Source organism: Phocoena sinus, chromosome 2 (genome assembly GCF_008692025.1).
Source record: "Phocoena sinus isolate mPhoSin1 chromosome 2, mPhoSin1.pri, whole genome shotgun sequence".
Taxonomy (NCBI): domain Eukaryota; kingdom Metazoa; phylum Chordata; class Mammalia; order Artiodactyla; family Phocoenidae; genus Phocoena; species Phocoena sinus.
In genome coordinates, this window is record NC_045764.1 from 2,020,325 (window position 1) to 2,039,052 (window position 18,728).

Sequence of the window (18,728 nt, forward strand, 5' to 3'; positions counted from 1 at the left end):
TGTGTGTGTGTGTGTGTGTGTGTCAATCCTGGCTGCAGAGTTAGATCTGAGAAATAAAAGGCTGATTAGAAGCTCTGAGTTCCTGACTGGGACTTGTTGATTTTCACACTATATTGTAACCATCTGTTGGGGGACCCTAATGTCAATATCTTAGAATGTTTCCTGTCGGGCTGGTGAGATTCTCCATCGGGAGTCTTTTCATCTCCTGGCTGGAGAGGAAGGGTATGGCCACCAGTGATCTGGGAGTTGAATGGGAGAAAAAGGCTGGAATATCTCTGCAGCAAACGTTCAATAGACATACTTTACCTGTACCCACTACTATGATTGCCATGTCCCAGTCCCCTGACCTGCGGTTCTACCCTCTCCAGGGAGGCAAGGAAGAAGTGGCCCAGGACAAGGGAGGGACAAGGAGACTTAGAGATCCATTACTTCTGAAACAGCTTTCACCCACTTTTCCTTATCCCACCTTTACTCCCCACCCCCCTGTTCTGACGCTCTTAACTTTGGGATATCGGGATTTCCCGTATTTCCCTTTCAGTTCTACTTTCAAACTGGAAATCTTTTTGGAGCTTATCTCTTTCTTGTAGTTCCTTGTCAAATGCAGGCAATAAAAGCAAACTCATGGTACCCATGTTTTGTTTTCCCCACTTCTTAACTAAAGCCACAAGCTCATTTGCTCCATTTTTCTTATTGCAGGCAACATGCTATATATGTCAGGGTCTTTGCTAGATCAGCACTACGGTTCTGGTCCTGATATCTATATCCATCAGCTTGAGCTATGTTATGTTGCAATAATAAATGGCTTCCAAAATCCTAGTGCCTTACAACATCGGATGTTTATTTCTTGCTCGTGTACGTGTTGGCGGTACATCAACTTTCACCCTGCATTCTTCTGCAATACAGGCTAGGAGGGGCCCCTATCTTAGTCTTGTGGCAGAGGGAACAAAACAATGGCAGAAGCATGCCAGGGCTCTTAAAACATCTGTCCAGACAATTGTATAAATTCCACTTGACAAAGAAAGTCACACAGTGAACCTCAGTGGGCAGCATGTCTATTCTCTCTCCAGGCAGGAGCCTCTAGGGATGCGCCTAGTAGCAAGGAAAAGCAAATATTTGGAATAAATAGTACAATAATACCATCTGGCACAGTCTTTTTTTAAAATCTTCTTTAAACCGACTCATTCAAAACAGGGATTTGTCTTTTTCATGCTCTCCTGTTCTAATGAGGTAAGAGGCTGTCACGTGACATCTCTTTCCTTACCATCCCTGTCTCTTCAGTGAGTGCGTGGCCTGGATCCCCAAAAGGCAACTGAACTTCGATGAGCTCCTTTACCACTGCATTCTGTCCCAGATTATGAAGCAGATTCGCCGCTACCCGTCCCAGCAAGGCACCAGCACTAACTCTCAGGTCCCCCCTTTCCCCCGAGGTTCTGGTATGTAGAACCCCACTTCTGCTGCTGGGCGAGATTCTGAGGTTGCTTTGGGTGTCGTTTCATGTCCATCAAAGTCTGGGTGTCCACTGGTTTCTAGGCTGAGTTTCCCATGAGATGCCCGTTTCTATTACAACTCATGTATGTTTTCAAAAGAAGCCCCCATTACTGGAGATTGTATTCTAGCAAGCAGAAAACTCAGACGCAGCTCTTGTCTCCAAATAGTCTCTATTTGAACACAAGGCAGGTACGGGGTTCTTCCTCTTCTCTAGCTGCTGACCGAACATAAGTTAATTTTGTTTACATTTTTAGGAGCAGTCATTAGCTCAGGATGCGAGCTGAAGAAAAGCTTCCTATCTCCTCTGCTCTGTAAAAGTGTTTATTTTGGTTTCCTCATTGTTTATGTTGAAAGTTCCAAGACCCATGGGCTTCACTAAATCTGCAAAAAAGCCATCACCTAAACAAACAGCACCTTTCTCTGGGTCTGTAGGGGACAGACTATTTATTTTTATCTAAGAGTAACCAGCATTCATTTATGCATTGGTTCCAGATGTCGCACCCAGAAAAGCTAACCTAGCCAGGGGGTAACCATGCCCTCTTGGCTCCTGAAGTGTGAAGGATACAGTCTCTTCGTCCTGGAAGACAGTGGAAGCCGTGGCGCTTTGTGGGTGAGTAGGTGATGCTCTCTGAGGCACCTGTCCTGTACAGATTCTCAAAGTGGCCACACAAACCAATCGGCTGGGTCTAGTCGTGTGTCTGTTTTGCACTACTTTGCTTTTGACTGGGTTAGGGAAAGTCCTAGAATTGGGGTTAATAGAAAAGCTCCTTCACCTTGACTTGAGCTAGGTGGTCTAGTGACCCTCCTGGGCTGTTCACACGTGGTCCCTTCCCCTGCCGGGCACACCTGGGGTTGCACTGCCCACCACCTTGAGCTCAGGTGGGCTGTAGGTGGAGCTTTAGCCCATGAAATGTGAACGAAAGCCTGCCAGTGCTGATGTGAAATTCGCTACAGCTCCTCTGACACAGCGGTAGTGGACGCATCTGGAGCTTGGGTCCCTGAGTGAAAGTAGGCTGAGCTGGTCTGCCCTGGACGGATGGATGGTGTGAGCAAGAAATTAGCTTTGTGATGTTCAACCATTGAGATTCTGTGGTTATTTAGAACCGTAGTTAAACCCAGGCCATCTTGGGCCGTGAAATAACACGTTGACTCAAAATCCAAGCTCTTTTTTAACTCTGACCCAAAACCCAGGGGCCATAAAAGAGAAAATTTACAGATGACAACATTTTTTTTTTTTTTTTTTTTTTTTTTTTTTTTTTTTATGCGTTACGCGGGCCTCTCACTGTTGTGGCCTCTCCCGTTGCGGAGGACAGGCTCCGGACGCGCAGGCTCAGCGGCCATGGCTCACGGGCCCAGCCGCTCCGCGGCACGTGGGATCCTCCCAGACCGGGGCACGAACCCGTGTCCCCTGCATCGGCAGGCGGACTCCCAACCACTGCGCCACCAGGGAAGCCCGACAACATTTTTAAAAGTCAAAATTTCCTAAATGGTGAGAGTCGCCATACAAAAAGCAAAAGGGAAAAATTACACTGAAGGGGAAATATTTGGAACGCCTGGACTAAAGTCTTGTTTCTCTAGTGTACATGGAGCCACTGTACTTGCTGTTCCTCTACTTAAAACGCTGTTCCCACAGAGAGGCGCCTGACTCAGGCTCTCATCTGCTTTCAGAGTTGGTTCAAGTGCCGTCTTCTCAGATGGCCGAGACTTGAAGTTCTCATCACGCAGTCGCTGTCCTTTCCCTGCTTTATTCTCCTGATAATACGTGTTCAATGTTGTGCCCATTTCTTTCTTTCTTTGTTTAGGTGTGCCCATCTCCATCCCCTGGGATGTTTTCTTTGCCTGTTTGCTTTACATACTGTTCTGCCTCCAGCACCCAGAAAAGCTTTAGGTGCTCAACAAGGATTTGTCAAATGGATTAGCCAGGTCTGTTAAGTGAAAAAAGTACAAAACAACACGAATTTTATGCTACCTTTGTGTAAAAGGGATTTTTTTCCCCCTTACATAATCTAGACTGTTAGAAATCCTACAGAACAAACAAACAATTTTGTCAACAAATAAACTGCAAGGAGTGTAAAAGAATAAAAGTAGAGGGAGAATCTATAGATTAAAAGAGACTTAAGGGGAAAGGTGAGGGGAGAGGGATAAATTGGGAGATTGGATTGGCATATACAGACTACTAATATAAAAAATAGATAACCAACAAGGACCTACTGTATAGCACAGGGAACTCTACTCAGTATTCTGTAACAACCCAAATGGGAAAAGAATTCTAAAAAGAATAGACACATGTGTGTGTATAACTGAATCACTTTGCTGTACACCTGAAACTAACACAACATTGTAAATCAACTATACTCCAATATAAAATGAAAATTAAAACATAAAAAGTAAAAAATATATATATAAAAGAGACATAAAAGACGTCTCAGCGACTGCACCATGTGTATTATTTGGGTCCTGATTCAAATAAACAAACTTTAAAAAAGGCTGACATTTGTGAAGCCGTTAGAAATTTGAATACTGCCTGGATTTTTTAGGTTATTAAGGAATTATTGTTAATTTTTAGGTTGTGATTATTGTATTTTGATTATGTTTTAAAAGTCTTCGTGCTTTAGATAGACATCCAGAAATATTTACGGATGAAATGCTGTGATGTCTGGGAGGGGGCAGGTTGGGTGTGGCTGCACACACACACACACACACACACACACACACACACACACACACACACACCCTATTGACTTGTATATGCATAATGTATCTCTAGAAAGAGCCTCAAGAAACTTATGATGGTTGTGTCTGTGGGTGGCGCGAGACACTGGGTAGTTATGAGTAGGAGGGTGGGTTTTTTTTTTTAGTAAATTTATACGTATTTTTCAAATTTTGGACACTATGAATGTATTCTCTCTTCAAAAAATTATTTAATCTTTTTGAGCTGTGCTCAAGCTCCCATATTCTTAGCTGTGTGACCTCAGGCAAATGTCTAACATCTTAAGCCTAAATTCTTCTCCTATGAATTGGGGATAACGGTGTCTCCTCCGGGAGATGAGGAATATAAAACACTTAGTGTAATACCCAGGATATGGTGAATTCTTCATAAGCTGTAGCTCTTTTCATTTTTACTAACGTTGAGTGAGGGACGTGGGAGCCAGGAGAGGGAACGGGAACGAGAGATCGCGAGCTTGGGCTAAAAGCTCGGAGACAGAGACACATGTTTGGTTTTGGTGTCCGATGGCCTCGCCTTGATTAATATCAGCTGCGTGAGAGCAGACAGACCGTTATTTATCTTAGAGAAGATGACTTGGGTTGGTTCTCGGTCTGATTTTCATGCGCCTTTATTTTCAAATTGTGGTTTGAGGGCTGCCTCAGGAATTGGAAACAGCTGGGGCCTCTGAACCTCAGCGTGGTCCCGCCAGGGCAATTCTTACCTTTTTAGGTCACAGCGCTCTTCATCTGTAAATGAGTGAGTGAGGTCAGAGGACCGTCCAGGACCTCCGATTCTAACTCCTTGTTGCTTCCCAGAAATATTCAGAAGTCTGTTTCCAATTGTCTCTGGAGGAGACTTGAAATTCATTCATCCATTCAACCGTTTATTCAACAAATGTGTGCTGGGCACTATTCCAGACACTGGAAATACAACAGTGAACAAAACATGTAAGTGGCCTGTGCTCATGGGGCTTAAACTCTAGCACTGGAAGATAAACAACACACAAGTGAACCGACCACCAGTCCACAAATATCTAAATAATTTCGAGGATCACCAATATTATCAGGAAAATAAAATACGGAAGTGGCATAAGGAACAGCAGGGTGGTCGGGAAAGTTCTCATTCTACTGGGGAACAGCTGAGCTGTGACCTTAAAGATAAGACATGAATCATGCAAAGACCTGGGAGAAATGGTCTACAAAAAATGCAATTTAAGTGCAAAAGAATTGACTGTGCTGCTGTACTTGCCTGGTGTATCTACATTTAAGGGAACTCGCTGTATAGGCTCCCATTCACTCCCGCAGCCTATGTAGTGGCTACATTAGAGGCTGTTTGTTACTTTAAAAAACAACTCCCCTAAGGTTCCTCTGTGAAGTTCTCTAGTGATTTGAGTTACAAAAGTGTAGACACTATATTTTGACAATAGATCAATTTGGCAAACAAATGCCTTACTTCATTCTGAAAACCGTCCTAAGAACAAATCCTAAAAATTGTGAAAGACCTAGAGGGACAGTATCTAATTCTCAAGAAGAAAACGAGAGTCTTTGGAATTTGCTTTTCCTTTTATCTTATCTTCTTTCTTTTTTTCTGTTTTTTAACGCCTATGCCCTCAGAATCTTTACCCAGAAAAGAATGACAACCTCTCCTCCTGACACCTTACCTTTTCCAGGTCACTTTCCTCTGCTCTGGGTGGTTCCGCAGGACAGAAACGAGCTCTCGGTGGAGCGGGACGAAACTCATCTTTCTGAGTAAACTCAGTCCCCCTCTGTCACACGAGCGCTGCTTTTGTCAACTTTACAGTACGGATAGGCACGTATTTTCTGCTGATTTTTAAGAATAGACTTAGTGAATGTAGAACAATTGAATTCAACCACTGGCGCTTGGCAATACAAACTCACACCCGGATCGCATATGGCATTAACTCCACACCCCAGGTTGGGATCAGGACCCGGGGACCACGTGGTGACAGACGTGAACTGCACCAACCAATTAACAAAAGGGTATCGTGAGGGCCAACGTACCCAGTGGGGACAGTGTCCAGGGCCCATAGTACTTCTGTGTGCCCAGAACCCACAAAAATGTCCTAATTTCATTTAAAACCAGAAGAAAAAAATACACAATTTTAGGCCAAATGAGAAGTTAATAGATATTATCAATATATTCATCTTTATACCCAAACAGTTATAAAATATAATCTTTTTATTGAAGGAAGGTCCTTTGAAGGCCAAAGAGCACCGGACCGTCGGTATTGCTCAGGGTTAGTGATGAATAACGCAATAATAAAGTTGCATATTTATTATCTCTGATCAGGAGAAGATTTGCTAGAGGCAGGACATTTTGATAACGTTATTTTAAAAAAAGTCACTTGGGGGCTTCCCTGGTGGCGCAGTGGTTGAGAGTCCACCTGCCTATGCAGGGGACACGGGTTCGTGCCCCGGTCCGGGAAGATCCCACATGCCGTGGAGCGGCTGGGCCCGTGAGCCACGGCCGCTGGGCCTGCGCGTCCGGAGCCTGTGCTCTGCAACGGGAGAGGCCACAACAGTGAGAGGCCCGCGTACCGCAAAAACAAACAAACAAAAAAAGTCACTTCAAGAGAGACGATTGGCCACCTGGGGAGAGGCTTGTTGCGGATTCTTCACTGAAAGGAGAAGTTTTCTCCCGATTCCCTCCATCAGTGTTCCCTCTGCCCATTTCTGGCATCACTGATGGGACTTCAGCAGTCTCCTGCCTCTCCGTGTCTCTCTCCTTCTCTCTTCCCTTCCTTCCTCCTGTGCTTTCACTTTATTCTCTCCCTCCCTCCTGGTTTCCCTCCTTCCCTACTACTGTGGCATGCTTTTCCCTGTGCCTGAGGTGACACCGAAAGGGAAAACGCAGGCCCAGGAATCAGAATACACACACAGAAGGATGTTCTTGTGATATAGCTGAGGTCCCAAAGAATGCATCTCCTATCCTTTCTATGTGCAAGGCAGTGTGTGTGTGTGTCTCTGCGTGTGTGTGTCTCTGCGTGTGTGTGCGTGTGTCTGTGCGTTCGTTTCTCTGCGTGTGTGCGCGCATGTGTGTATTTAGCAGAATCCACCTGCTTCAGTCTCTCAGGAAGCCTTGCTATAAATTTTGTCTGAGAAGTCCTCACACTGCTTCCCTTCGAAATATCCTAAAAATGTACTTCTGTGGTTTGACAGCAAGCTGAGAAACATGACAGCCGAGGACACGGAATTAATGGAAGTCATAAAGTTTTACCTCCACGACATGTGCTCTTGAGATCATGAAGCTGTAGTCAACGACAAGCAGCGACTGACTGCAAGCATGGGGTGAGGAAATTCGTCTCTGCATTTTGCTCTAATCTTGGCTGCAAAGTGGGCATAGTAAAGCCTGTGTGGCAAAACTTGGGAGTTTGTAAATAGACATGATTTAGACTTTAAGAAAAGGGTCGGGCAAGGGCTGGTTGCTGGGCGAAAAGAAGGTCCTTGCTAAGTTTTTAAGCCCCCGGATTTATGAAAATTCTGAAAGGTGACGACATGGTCAGGTGGGAAGTTGAATCCATGTGTCAACACTGGCTCTGCACTTGCTACAGTATCGATGGCTTCCTGGGCATGGCCAGGCCCTGACCTTTTGAGGGGTAGTGAAATTTCTGGAATTCAGCTTTCTCAACTCTGAAAGTGCACAGTGACCTAAAAGAAAAAGTTTGCACTTCTAAATTATTGTGACTAATAAGTTACGTGGGTCTAATACAAAACAAACATATTTGATAATAATGTGATTCTAAAACAACCTTTTATTTCTTGTAACTACTCGATGTCAAGCCATTAAAAATTACGTGACATGTAACATTATTTGGTATCTAAAATATCTGCTTACTTGAAAATGGGAGGGAAAAACAAAAATACAGGAGGAGAATGGAATAAGTGAAACACAGGGCATCTTTCAGGACAGTGAAACTATTCTTTAATGGCGGATACATCACTCTATGCATTTGTCGAAACTGTCCTATTCATGGTACAGCGTTAACCTTAGTCTATGCAAATTTAAAAGATCATTTAATAAACAACAAGTTCCCACTGTGTAGCACAGGGAACTATACTCAATATCCTGTGATAAACCCTGATGGAAAAGGATATTTAAAGCAATATGGTTATGTCTAATTGAATCACATTGCTGTAAGCAGAAATTAGCACAACATTGTAAATCAACTAGACTTCAATAAAATAAATTTTAAAACATCATTTAGGAGGTCAGAGGATCCCAGGATGGAAGTCAGGCTGTGACAAAAGAATCTAACTGTGCTACAAATGTATGACACACCTTCCCTGGAGGGGGTTGGAGGAACGGTGATCAAGTAACTTTGGGAATGAGTGGAGACTCTTAAGACCAAAGGCAAAAGGAGCTGCTCATAAGCACAGGACTCTAGGTGGAACGTTGTCTCCCATGAGGATGTGGGTTAAGAATTCTGAAGCCACAAGATGTGTAAACTGGAATTGAATCGTGAGGTGAATGTCCAGGAGATGGCGGGAGCCAGGTTTCACACGGTTGGGTTGTACGGTTACGGACCAGCAAGAAGCAGAGGCGAGAATTATCCATGTGGTGCTGGATCAGAGGTGGAGACGTGGGGTAGCTTAATGTAGATACAGATGGCTACATGGTCAGGTGAGTACACACACATAGGTTCTTTGGCTCTGTTTGCTGGGAGGTCCTAGAAGAAATGGCTCCCCAGGAATAACAAGCCCCCCACCAAGACCTAGTCTTGGTTTCTAATACCGTTCTCTGATAGAAGGGAGCAGGGCTTCTTGAAGAAACGGCTCTTTCTAGAAAGAGCTGGGCCAGGAAATACACAAGATGAGCTTAGAGCATTTTGGAGTGCTAACAAACAAGGATGGACTAAAGAAACAAAACTCCCCCAAAATAAGCCCCCACACACACCAATGGGGGTTCATCTAAGGGACCCAGGAACTGCTGAAAGAGTTCCCAGTGACCAAGGTTGAGTAATTTTAGCAACAAAATAAATAACGTAATATTGTATACACATATTTGTACAAAGTAGAGTGTAAATATTCATGAGTCCATCATGATATAAATTAATACTTGAATGCATTTTTAAATTGGAGTATAGTTGATTTATAATGTCGTGTTAGTTTCAAGTGTACAGCACAGTGATTCAGTTATATATAATATATATATTTTTTTTTTTTTTTTCAGATTCTTTTCCCTTATAGGTAATTACAAAATCTGGAGTAGAGTTCCCTGTGCTACACAGGAAGACCTTGTTGGTTATCTATTTTATATACAGTCGTGTGTATATGTTAATCCCAAACCCCTAATTTACCCCTCTCCCCCAACACTTTTTCTTTGGTCACCGTTTTCTTTTTTTTTTTAATTGGGGTGTAGTTGTTTTACAATGTTGTGTTAGTTTCTACTGTACAGCAAAGTGAAGTAGAGTTCCCTGTGCTCTACAGCAGGTTCTCATTAGTTATCTCTTCTTTACATATTAGTGTATATAAGTCAATCCCAATCTCCCAGTTCATATCCCACCCCTCCTTTCCCCCTTGGTGTCCATACATTTGTTCTCTACATCCGTGTCTCTATTTCTTCCCTGCAAACCGGTTCATCTGTACTACTTTTCTAGATTCCACATATATGCGTTAATATACGATATGTTTCTCTCTTTCTGACTTACTTCACTCTGTATGACAGTCTCTAGGTCCATCCATGTCTCTACAAATGACCCAATTTTGTTCCTTTTTATGGCTAACATTCCACTGTATATATGTGCCACATCTTCTTTATCCATTCGTCTGTTGATCCCGATACATTGTTTTAAATGGAGGAGAATAGACATGGTTCCCAGGCAGAAGAATTCCAAATGACTCCTGTAGATACTGCCTTGTCAAGGAGGTACATCACTCCCGTCCCTCAAGTGTGGGCTGTGACTTCATAGTGACTTCCCTCCAAGAGGGCAGCATGGAAAGGGGAGGCTGCAAGAGCGACTTTGCAATGGAGAAATCTGATAGCCACTACCTCAGCCAGGTGCTCAAGGTCAACGGCAACATAAATCACATTGATAGTACCGGCCCTCAATGTGATGTGATGAGAAGGGCACCTGACTTCTGTGGTTTTCCTCCCCAGATGCAGAACCCCTGTCTAACCACAAGGAGAACATCCAACAAACCCAAATGGAAGAACATTCCTTAGAATACTGGACCTGTACTCCTCAACACTGCCAAGATCATCAAAAACAAGGAGAGTCCGATGAGTCAAGAGGAATCTAAGGAGACAGGATTAAGTGTGATGCGGCGTCCTGGACGGGAACAGAAGGAGAGTGGGCGTTAGGTAAAAACTGAAGACGTCTGAATAAAATCTGGACTTCAGTTAGTGATGTAACGGTACTGGTTCATTCACTGTGACAAATGTTAATAATTCTGTAAACCGGGTATGGGCACGTGGGGCTGTGGACTATCTTTGCTCCTTTTCTGGAAATTTAAAATTGTTCTGAAATGAAAAGCTTATTTAAAAACTAAAAAGCAAGAATACTGCTTATCAGTTCTCTTTCCCAAACCTGGAAATTCATCTGCGTCCTCCTTTCCTTGGTTCCCAAGCCTCTGAGAGCTCTGGCTGGCTCTGGACACTCCTTTCCTTCCAGAATTTCCCCTGTAGCCTTGGACTCCACAGTAGCTCCTGTTTGACTGTAAATGACCTTTGTTGGGTGAATTGCTGAGGTTTTCACAGCACAAAGTGTCTTCTGACTATTTGTGATCGTCCATGGGCATCCCCAGCCCCATCCTGTCCGTATCCCACGGCCAAGGCCGCCACGACCTCACTGTAGGCGTTCGGGCCCAGCAGGCAGAGCACACCACTGCCACGCACCATGCACCACGGCCTATGGCTCCTTGCTCAGCACAATGGCCTGATTTTGTAAATGCATGACCATAAAGCTATCCTTCAGGGGAAATTTTTTTTTTTTTTTTTTAATGCGGTACGCGGACCTCTCACTGTTGTGGCCTCTCCCGCCGCGGAGCACAGGCTCCGGACGCGCAGGCTCAGCGGCCATGGCTCACGGGCCCAGCCGCTCCACGGCATGTGGGATCCTCCCGGACCGGGGCATGAACCCGTGTCCCCTGCATCGGCAGGCGGACCCTCAACCACTGCGCCACCAGGGAAGCCCGGGGGAAGTTTTATTGTCCGGATGCTTCTAGTGTTGGGGCCTTACTGTGGCTGCACGCGGCGTCATCTCAGATCTAGGGAGCGGAGTTGACCGTGCCCGCCTTGCTGGGTCGTTGAGAGACTACAGATGCCGAGGCAATGCCTGCCCAAAGTACCACGGCTCTTGGCACATACAGACTCACAGTAGATACTCTGCCCTCTCTTCCCATCCTCCTGAGCACAGAGGCCAATGTGGCCCAGAACGGGGTTCCCCAAATTGTGTTCTGCCCATCACTTCTAGGACCCAAGATTATGTGTGTAAACACATATGTTTGGGAAATTCCTGCACCATACCCTTCTCTTGGAGTTTGCAATGAACATTTTGGCCTGTTGGAGCCTCGGAGAAGCCCTGTAGTACAGACAGGCTTAATTTTCTTTAACTAAAGTCCCCCAGACGCACTGAACTCTTACTGTGTGTGATGTATCCATCCCTGAACCAGTAGAAATCCTTGATCTAGTCAAGCACAGGAGGCCAGGCAGAAGGTCGGAGGAAATAGAAGTTTGAAGACTGAGTATCTACCGAGCAGATGCAGACGTTGGCCACTAGCTGCGCGTAAAGCAATCGTAAGGGTGGCGTGGGACAGCATCTGTGCGAGGCGGCCAGCCGCTGCTGGTTGAGGCACTTTTGCCCTGGAAGGGCAAGGGCTGGGGATGGGTGAGGGCTCTGGGAAACCATGAAATCCTGTTCTGCAGCTTCACACCGTGAGCTAAGTGCCGGCCCCGGGGCAGCAGAAACAGCTCCAGAAGAGCCTTCCCTGCCCAAGGCCACGCCCACACCATGGCTTCGGGTGACAGGGTGACGCAGGCAACCCCCAAACCTCTGTGGGAGGCTCCGGCACTGTGCTGTCGACCTGATGGAGAGGCCTGGGATGGCTTCTCTTTCTCCCTTGAGGTTTTCTGATTCTCCTGGGAAGTGATTGGCTGTCTTTCTGGGAGCCCTGTGTTTACCGAGATAAATTAATCCTTGCATGATCTGCTTAAGAGGAGGTAACTCCGGAGTGTGTGTCGGCCCAGATCCCAAAGCCTCTGAGAAGAAAAGCAGAGCATTTCAAAGCAGCCGCAGGGAGACTGAAGTGTAAATGTGGTGGCCCTTCGCCTGCTGGAAGGTTAAGCCCTGCGGTGTTTTATAGGCAGAGTCGTAAATAGTCATAATCCCTCTCTTGGGTCGACTTTAAAGCCTCAGGGACAGACAAAACTCAGAATGAAACACAGAATTGGAGGTTCAAACATGTCTAGGGACATGCTCCTCGCGTGACACAATACCTACGGATCACCCTACATCCTCAATCTCAGATTCTCCTTTTCTATAAGGTAAATGCAACAAATCCACAGACGTTGCATTTCAGTTATTTCCATAACCTGATCCACAGTCACAGAGCTTTTCTGACCCGGGTCTAGTCTAGCTGCTTCACTGAATAACTCTAGATGACAAACATTTTCTCTGGTCTTTGCCCTTGTAAAGTGATTTGTTGTTATAAAAGGTATCTTACTGTGGATCCTTAGTTTTGAGGGCAGGAACTAGGGCACATCCTTGAAGCTGTGGGCCCTGCTCTAAACCCCAGTTTCTCATCTGTGAAATACTTGATTTTGGATTTCTGGCCCCCGGGAACCGTGAGAGAATATTTTCTTTTGTTTTAAAACACCAAGTTGGCGGGAACTTGTCTCAGCAGCCCCAGGATACGAATCCAGCCCTGACGTGGGGGAGATGTGCGTTTGCTCAAAGAACCGAGGGAGGACCTGTGAGCAAGGTAGCCTGAGATGTGTATGGGAGTCGGGGTCCAGGCCCCAGGAGGTCTCAGAGACCCAGGGGGAAGTTTGGGCTGTTTAAGTACAATGAGAAGCAGGAATGATAATGGCATACGTTTTTAAAAAAGACCATTCCAGGGAGGAGAGGGAAGAGACAAAGGGAAGCTGATGCCAAAGCAGGAGTGAGAGAGATATTAGCAGCCTGGACGAGGCTGGTGGAGGAGATGAGGGGAAGCCCATTAGATCAAGATGTATGGGGGAGAGAAAGTTGACAGGACTTGCTGACGGATTGGATACAGTGGTAGAAAAAAAGGAAGAAACCAAGGGTGATTCCTAGGTGTCTGGTTCAAGTTGAAGGAGTGAATTGTGATGAAGCCTAGAGGGAAAACAGGTTTGGAGCAGGGGATGGGCTCAAGAGTTCTTGACATACATACACTATTGATACTATGTATGGAATGGATAACTAATGAGAACCTACTCTGTAGCTCAGGGAACTCTACTTGGTGCCCTGTGGTGACCTAAATGGGAAGGAAATCCAAAAAGGAGCGGGTATGTGTGTACGTATGGCCGACTCACTTTGCTGTACAGTAGAAACTAATACAATATTGTAAAGCAATTATACTCCAATATAAATTTTTAAAAAAATTTCAGCTTGGAACATATGAAGTCTGAGATGGCTGTGGATTGTCCAGAGAGAGACACGTCAGACAAGTATCCGAATATACAAAGCCACAGCTCAGGAAAGACAAAGGCGAGAGATGTAGTAATTAAGGAATCGCTCTAGAGTATATAAAGCTTGGGTCCCCAAGGGGGACACAGAGAAGACAGCTCAGAACTGAACCTTGAGAAATACCAAGAATTAGAGATTGGGAAGAAGATGATCCAATAAAGGAGACAGAGGAAGGCCAGTGAGATGGAGGGAAAGCTCGGAAAGGATGCTGTCCCAGAGCCCAAGAGAGGGACGTGTTCACAGTAGGAGGTATGCTCAACTTCTACACACGCTGCTGAGAAGTTACATAAAACAAGGTCACAGAACTGTCTTTTTGACTCAGCAACACAGAGATCCCTAGAGACTTTGCCCAAAGCAATATCAGGTGAGTGGTGAGGGTGGACACCAGATTTGGGGGTGGAAGAATGCATGACTCACAATAAATTCCAGATGGAATGAAAGAGAAGACATCATAACAAAACTATGAAAATATTGTAAGCAAATATAGGAGAATTTTTTTTATAATCTTGGGGTAGGAAGGCTTTGAAAGAAACAAAGTCAAAACACATAAAAACGAATACATTTGACTGCACCATCAATAATTAAAAACTTCTATATGATAAAAAAAAACATACACAAATTTTAGGGGAAAAATGAGCTATGGATTTTGATATGCAAATATTGTATATTTACAACATATAACTGAAATGGGATTTGTATTCAGAATTAATAAAGAATTTCTATGAGTCTATAAAAAAGGATAAATAATCCAATAGCAAAATTGGCAAAAGAAACTAAAAGGCATTTCACAGAAGAGGAAAACCAAGTGGGCAATAAATATATGAAAAGATGTTCCACTCTGTTAGTGATCAATCAATAAAGTGATTGCAGCGCACTTTATTAGTCCCCATATTCATATTGTACTGGGGACTGGACATTCTCAAACATGGTTGATCATGGTGGGAGTGTAAATTGGTACAGCCATGGAGGGCGATTTGGCAACATCCATGTACAACATCCACTTTGTATAATACGCCCTCGGAAACACTTACATGTGTTTAGAAGGTGGTTTACTGCTGCACTTGTAATAGACAGATGCAGCCAGGGAGTCAGCTTTCCGTTCTGGAGCTCTGGGCCCTCTTGCAAACTCACGCAGAATTCAATTCCTTGAGGTTGTAGGACTGAGGTCCCTGTTTTTTGCTGGCTGTCAGCTGGGGGCTGCTGTCAGTCCTGGAAGATGCCCACAGTCCCTGGCCACATGGCTCCCTGTCAACATGGCAGCTCACCTCTTCAAGGCCAGCAGGAGACTCCCTCTCTTCAGGAGCCCTTGGAGTCTTAAATTACATGGTGTATTCAACGGAATGACCCTCCCATCAGGCAAGAGTGGACCCCTTCAAGGAAATTATTAATAAAATCATGGAACTTATTCTGGTCTGGTGTGAAGTAAATAAGCACCTTTGATGATTTTGGTTGTTCATTTTATTTCGTAAGAGATCAGAAGATACTCAGTTTTGTGGTATCAGTACTCGGTGTCTTTTATCTTCAACTTCTAAAAAAGATCAACTTATAGATCCCAATGCTTTACCTTTTGATCAGACCAAGGGGTAATCAAAATGAACTGAGCTACGAGAAAACACAATCCCTGAAACACTAAGCTTTCTGCTAGCTCGCTGCCCTGCGGCCGCTTGTACAAACATTTCCGAAGCTTCCTATCTCCCGCAGAGCCCAGGGAAATGCTGTCAAAAGCAAGTTGTGCGGGGGTTTGCAACCGGGGTTTTGTTTTTCTTCTTTTCCGATGTGGATAAGCTCATGGATGATGTAGGCCTTGATTAGGACTGAATAGGACCAGCAGTAGAAATGTATATATATAGGTCCGGGACTTCCTGCAGAGTTTGTCCTCTTTGGAACTTTCACAGTGGAAAATAAAGGTATCCCTCTTCCTGCTGTTCCCTGTGGTTACAATAACACAAAGCTGTGTTCTTTGGACACTTTTTGCTTCCCCAGCAGTCCATAAGAGATTTCCGCTTTGTCATTAAGCCACCATCACCAGCAAATTGTTTTGTCAGTTGGCCAGAACCTCTAGATATGCCAGCATCACATTAGCAGGAAACTCCAGCTGTGCGTGTGGAGGTGGGGTGGCCGTGCCTCAAGGAAAGTTTCATTTTTGTTTCAAGTTCTCGTCATCTTTTATTGTGTCCAACAACATCAGATGAAAACATATCCAAGGGTGTTTCTACATCTGGAACTTAGTCACCCTGCTGAGGGTAGTCAAGGTGACTCCAGAGAATAACCATGGAAAAGGATCAGGAAATCTTTCTGAGAGCCAGAGAAGGAACTCTTCATTGGACCAAGATGCTCAAAGGATCCTGTGTCAACCCCACACATGCCCTGGGAATAATCAGACTCCATGGTGGGCCCCATGCTCTTCACCTTTTCCAGCTGTAGTTCATGCATTGTTCATTTCTGTAGACCTGGGCCCTGCCCGGAATCTGCTCTGGCAGGAAGTGTATATGAAGTCTAACCAAGACCTGCTGATCTGCTGTACTCAGATCATTGGTGCCTGCCTGGGGCTTAATTTACTTAACTCTCTGGACCCCCTGTGTTCTTGGCCAATGCTCTCCTCCTCGTCTTTGATTTTGCTTCAACTGTCGAAACTCTGGCTCAACTACACTCAAGATGAGCTATGCTCTGACACTCTGGATCTTGGTTCACTCACCTCTACTCTAGCTTGGTGTTTTTTTTTTTTTTTTTGTGGTACGCGGGCCTCTCACTATTGTGGCCTCTCCCGTTGTGGAGCACAGGCTCCGGACGCACAGGCTCAGCAGCCATGGCTCACGGGCCCAGCCGCTCCGCGGCATGTGGGATCTTCCGGGACCGGGCCACGAACCCGTGTCCCCTGCATCGGCAGGCGGACCCTCAACCACTATGTCACCAGGGAAGCCCTCTAGCTTGTTTTTTTTTGCCTTTTTTTTTTAATTTAAGCTTAGGGTCTGAGTTGTGCACTACTTATGATTGTCTATGGTACTGAGATTGTGATTTCTTTTTTAAAATTTTTATTTATTTTATTTAAAAAAATGTTTTTATACAGCAGGTTCTTATTAGTCATCAATTTTACACACATCAGTGTATACATGTCAATCCCAATCGCCCAATTCATCACACCACCACCTCACCCCCCGCTACTTTCCCCCCTTGGTGTCCATACATTTGTTCTCTACATCTGTGTCTCAATTTCTGCCTTGCAAACCTGTTCATCTGTACCATTTTTCTGGGTTCCACATATATGCATTAATATACAATATTTGTTTTTCTCTTTCTGACTTACTTCACTCTCTATGACAGTCTCTAGATCCGGCTATGTCTCAACAAATGACCCAGCTTCGTTCCTTTTTATGGCTGAGTAATATTCCATTGTATGTATGTACCACAACTTCTTTATCCATTTGTCTGTCGATGGGCATTTAGGTTGCTTCCAGACCTGGCTATTGTAAATAGTGCTGCAGTGAACATTGGGGTGCATGTGTCTTTTCGAATTATGGTTTTCTCTGGTTATATGCCCAGTAGTGGGATTGCTGGATCATATGGTAATTCTATTTTTAGTTTTTTAAGGAGCCTCCATACTGTTCTCCACAGTGGCTGTATCAATTTACATTCCAACCAACAGTGCAATAGGGTTCCCTTTTCTCCACACCCTCTCCAGCATTTGTTGTTTGTAGGTTTTCTGATAATGCCCATTCTAACTGGTGTGAGGTGATACCTAATTGTAGTTTTGATTTGCATTTCTCTAATGATTAGTGATGTTGAACAGCTTTTCATGTGCTTCTTGGCCACCTGTATGTCTTCTTTGGAGAAATGTCCATTTAGGTCTTCTGCCCATTTTTGGGTTGGGTTGCTTGTTTTTTTAATATTGAGCTGCATGAGCTGCTTATGTTTTGGAGATTAATCCTTTGTCCAATGATTCATTTGCAAATATTTTCTCCCATTCTGAGGGCTGCCTTTTCATCTTGTTTATAGTTTCCTTTGCTGTGCAAAAGCTTTGAAGTTTCATTAGGTCCCATTTGTTTATTTTTGTTTTTATTTCCATTACTCTAGGAGGTGAATCAGAAAAGATCTTGCTGTGATTTATGTCAAAGAGTGTTCTTCCTATGTTTTCCTCCAAGAGTTTTATAGTGTCTGGTCTTACATTTAGGTCTCAAATCCATTTTGAGTTTATTTTTGTGTATGGTATTAGGGAGTGTTCTAATTTCATTCTTTTACATATAACTGTCCAGTTTTCCCAACACCACTTATTGAAGAGGCTGTCTTCTCTCCATTGTATATCCTTGCCTCCTTTGTCATAGATTAGTTGACCATAGGTGTGTGGGTTTATCTCTGGGCTTTCTATCCTGTTCCATTGATCTATATTTCTGTTTTTGTGCCAGTACCATATTGTCTTGATTACTGTAGCTTTGTAGTATAGTCTGAAGTCAGGGAGTCTGATTCCTCCAGCTCTGCTTTTTTCCCTCAAGACTACTTTGGCTATTCGGTGTCTTTTGTGTCTCCATACAAATTTTAAGATTTTTTGTTCTAGTTCTGTAAAAAATGCCACTGGTAATTTGATAGGGATTGCATTTAATCTGTAGATTGCTTTGGGTAGTAGAGTCATTTTCACAATATTGATTCTTCCAATCCAAGAACATGGTCTATCTCTCCATCTGTTGGTATCATCTTTAATGTCTTTCGTCAGTGTCTTATAGTTTTCTGCATACAGGTCTTTTGTCTCCCTAGGTCGGTTTATTCCTAGGTATTTTATTCTTTTTGTTGCAACGGTAAATGGGAGTGTTTCCTTAATTTCTCTTTCAGATTTTTCATCATTAGTTTATAGGAATGCAAGAGATTCTGTGCGTT

General features: G+C 44.2%; 1 long non-coding RNA gene across 1 annotated transcript; it reads left to right on the forward strand.

Annotated features, from left to right (window-relative positions):
• The first annotated feature begins 1,568 nt into the window (after positions 1-1,568).
• LOC116749303 lies at positions 1,569-10,617 on the forward strand. Its single transcript, XR_004348562.1, has 3 exons — positions 1,569-2,098; positions 7,375-7,503; positions 10,313-10,617. It is a non-coding gene; the product is annotated as an uncharacterized LOC116749303 (long non-coding RNA).
• The last annotated feature ends 8,111 nt before the right edge of the window (positions 10,618-18,728 follow it).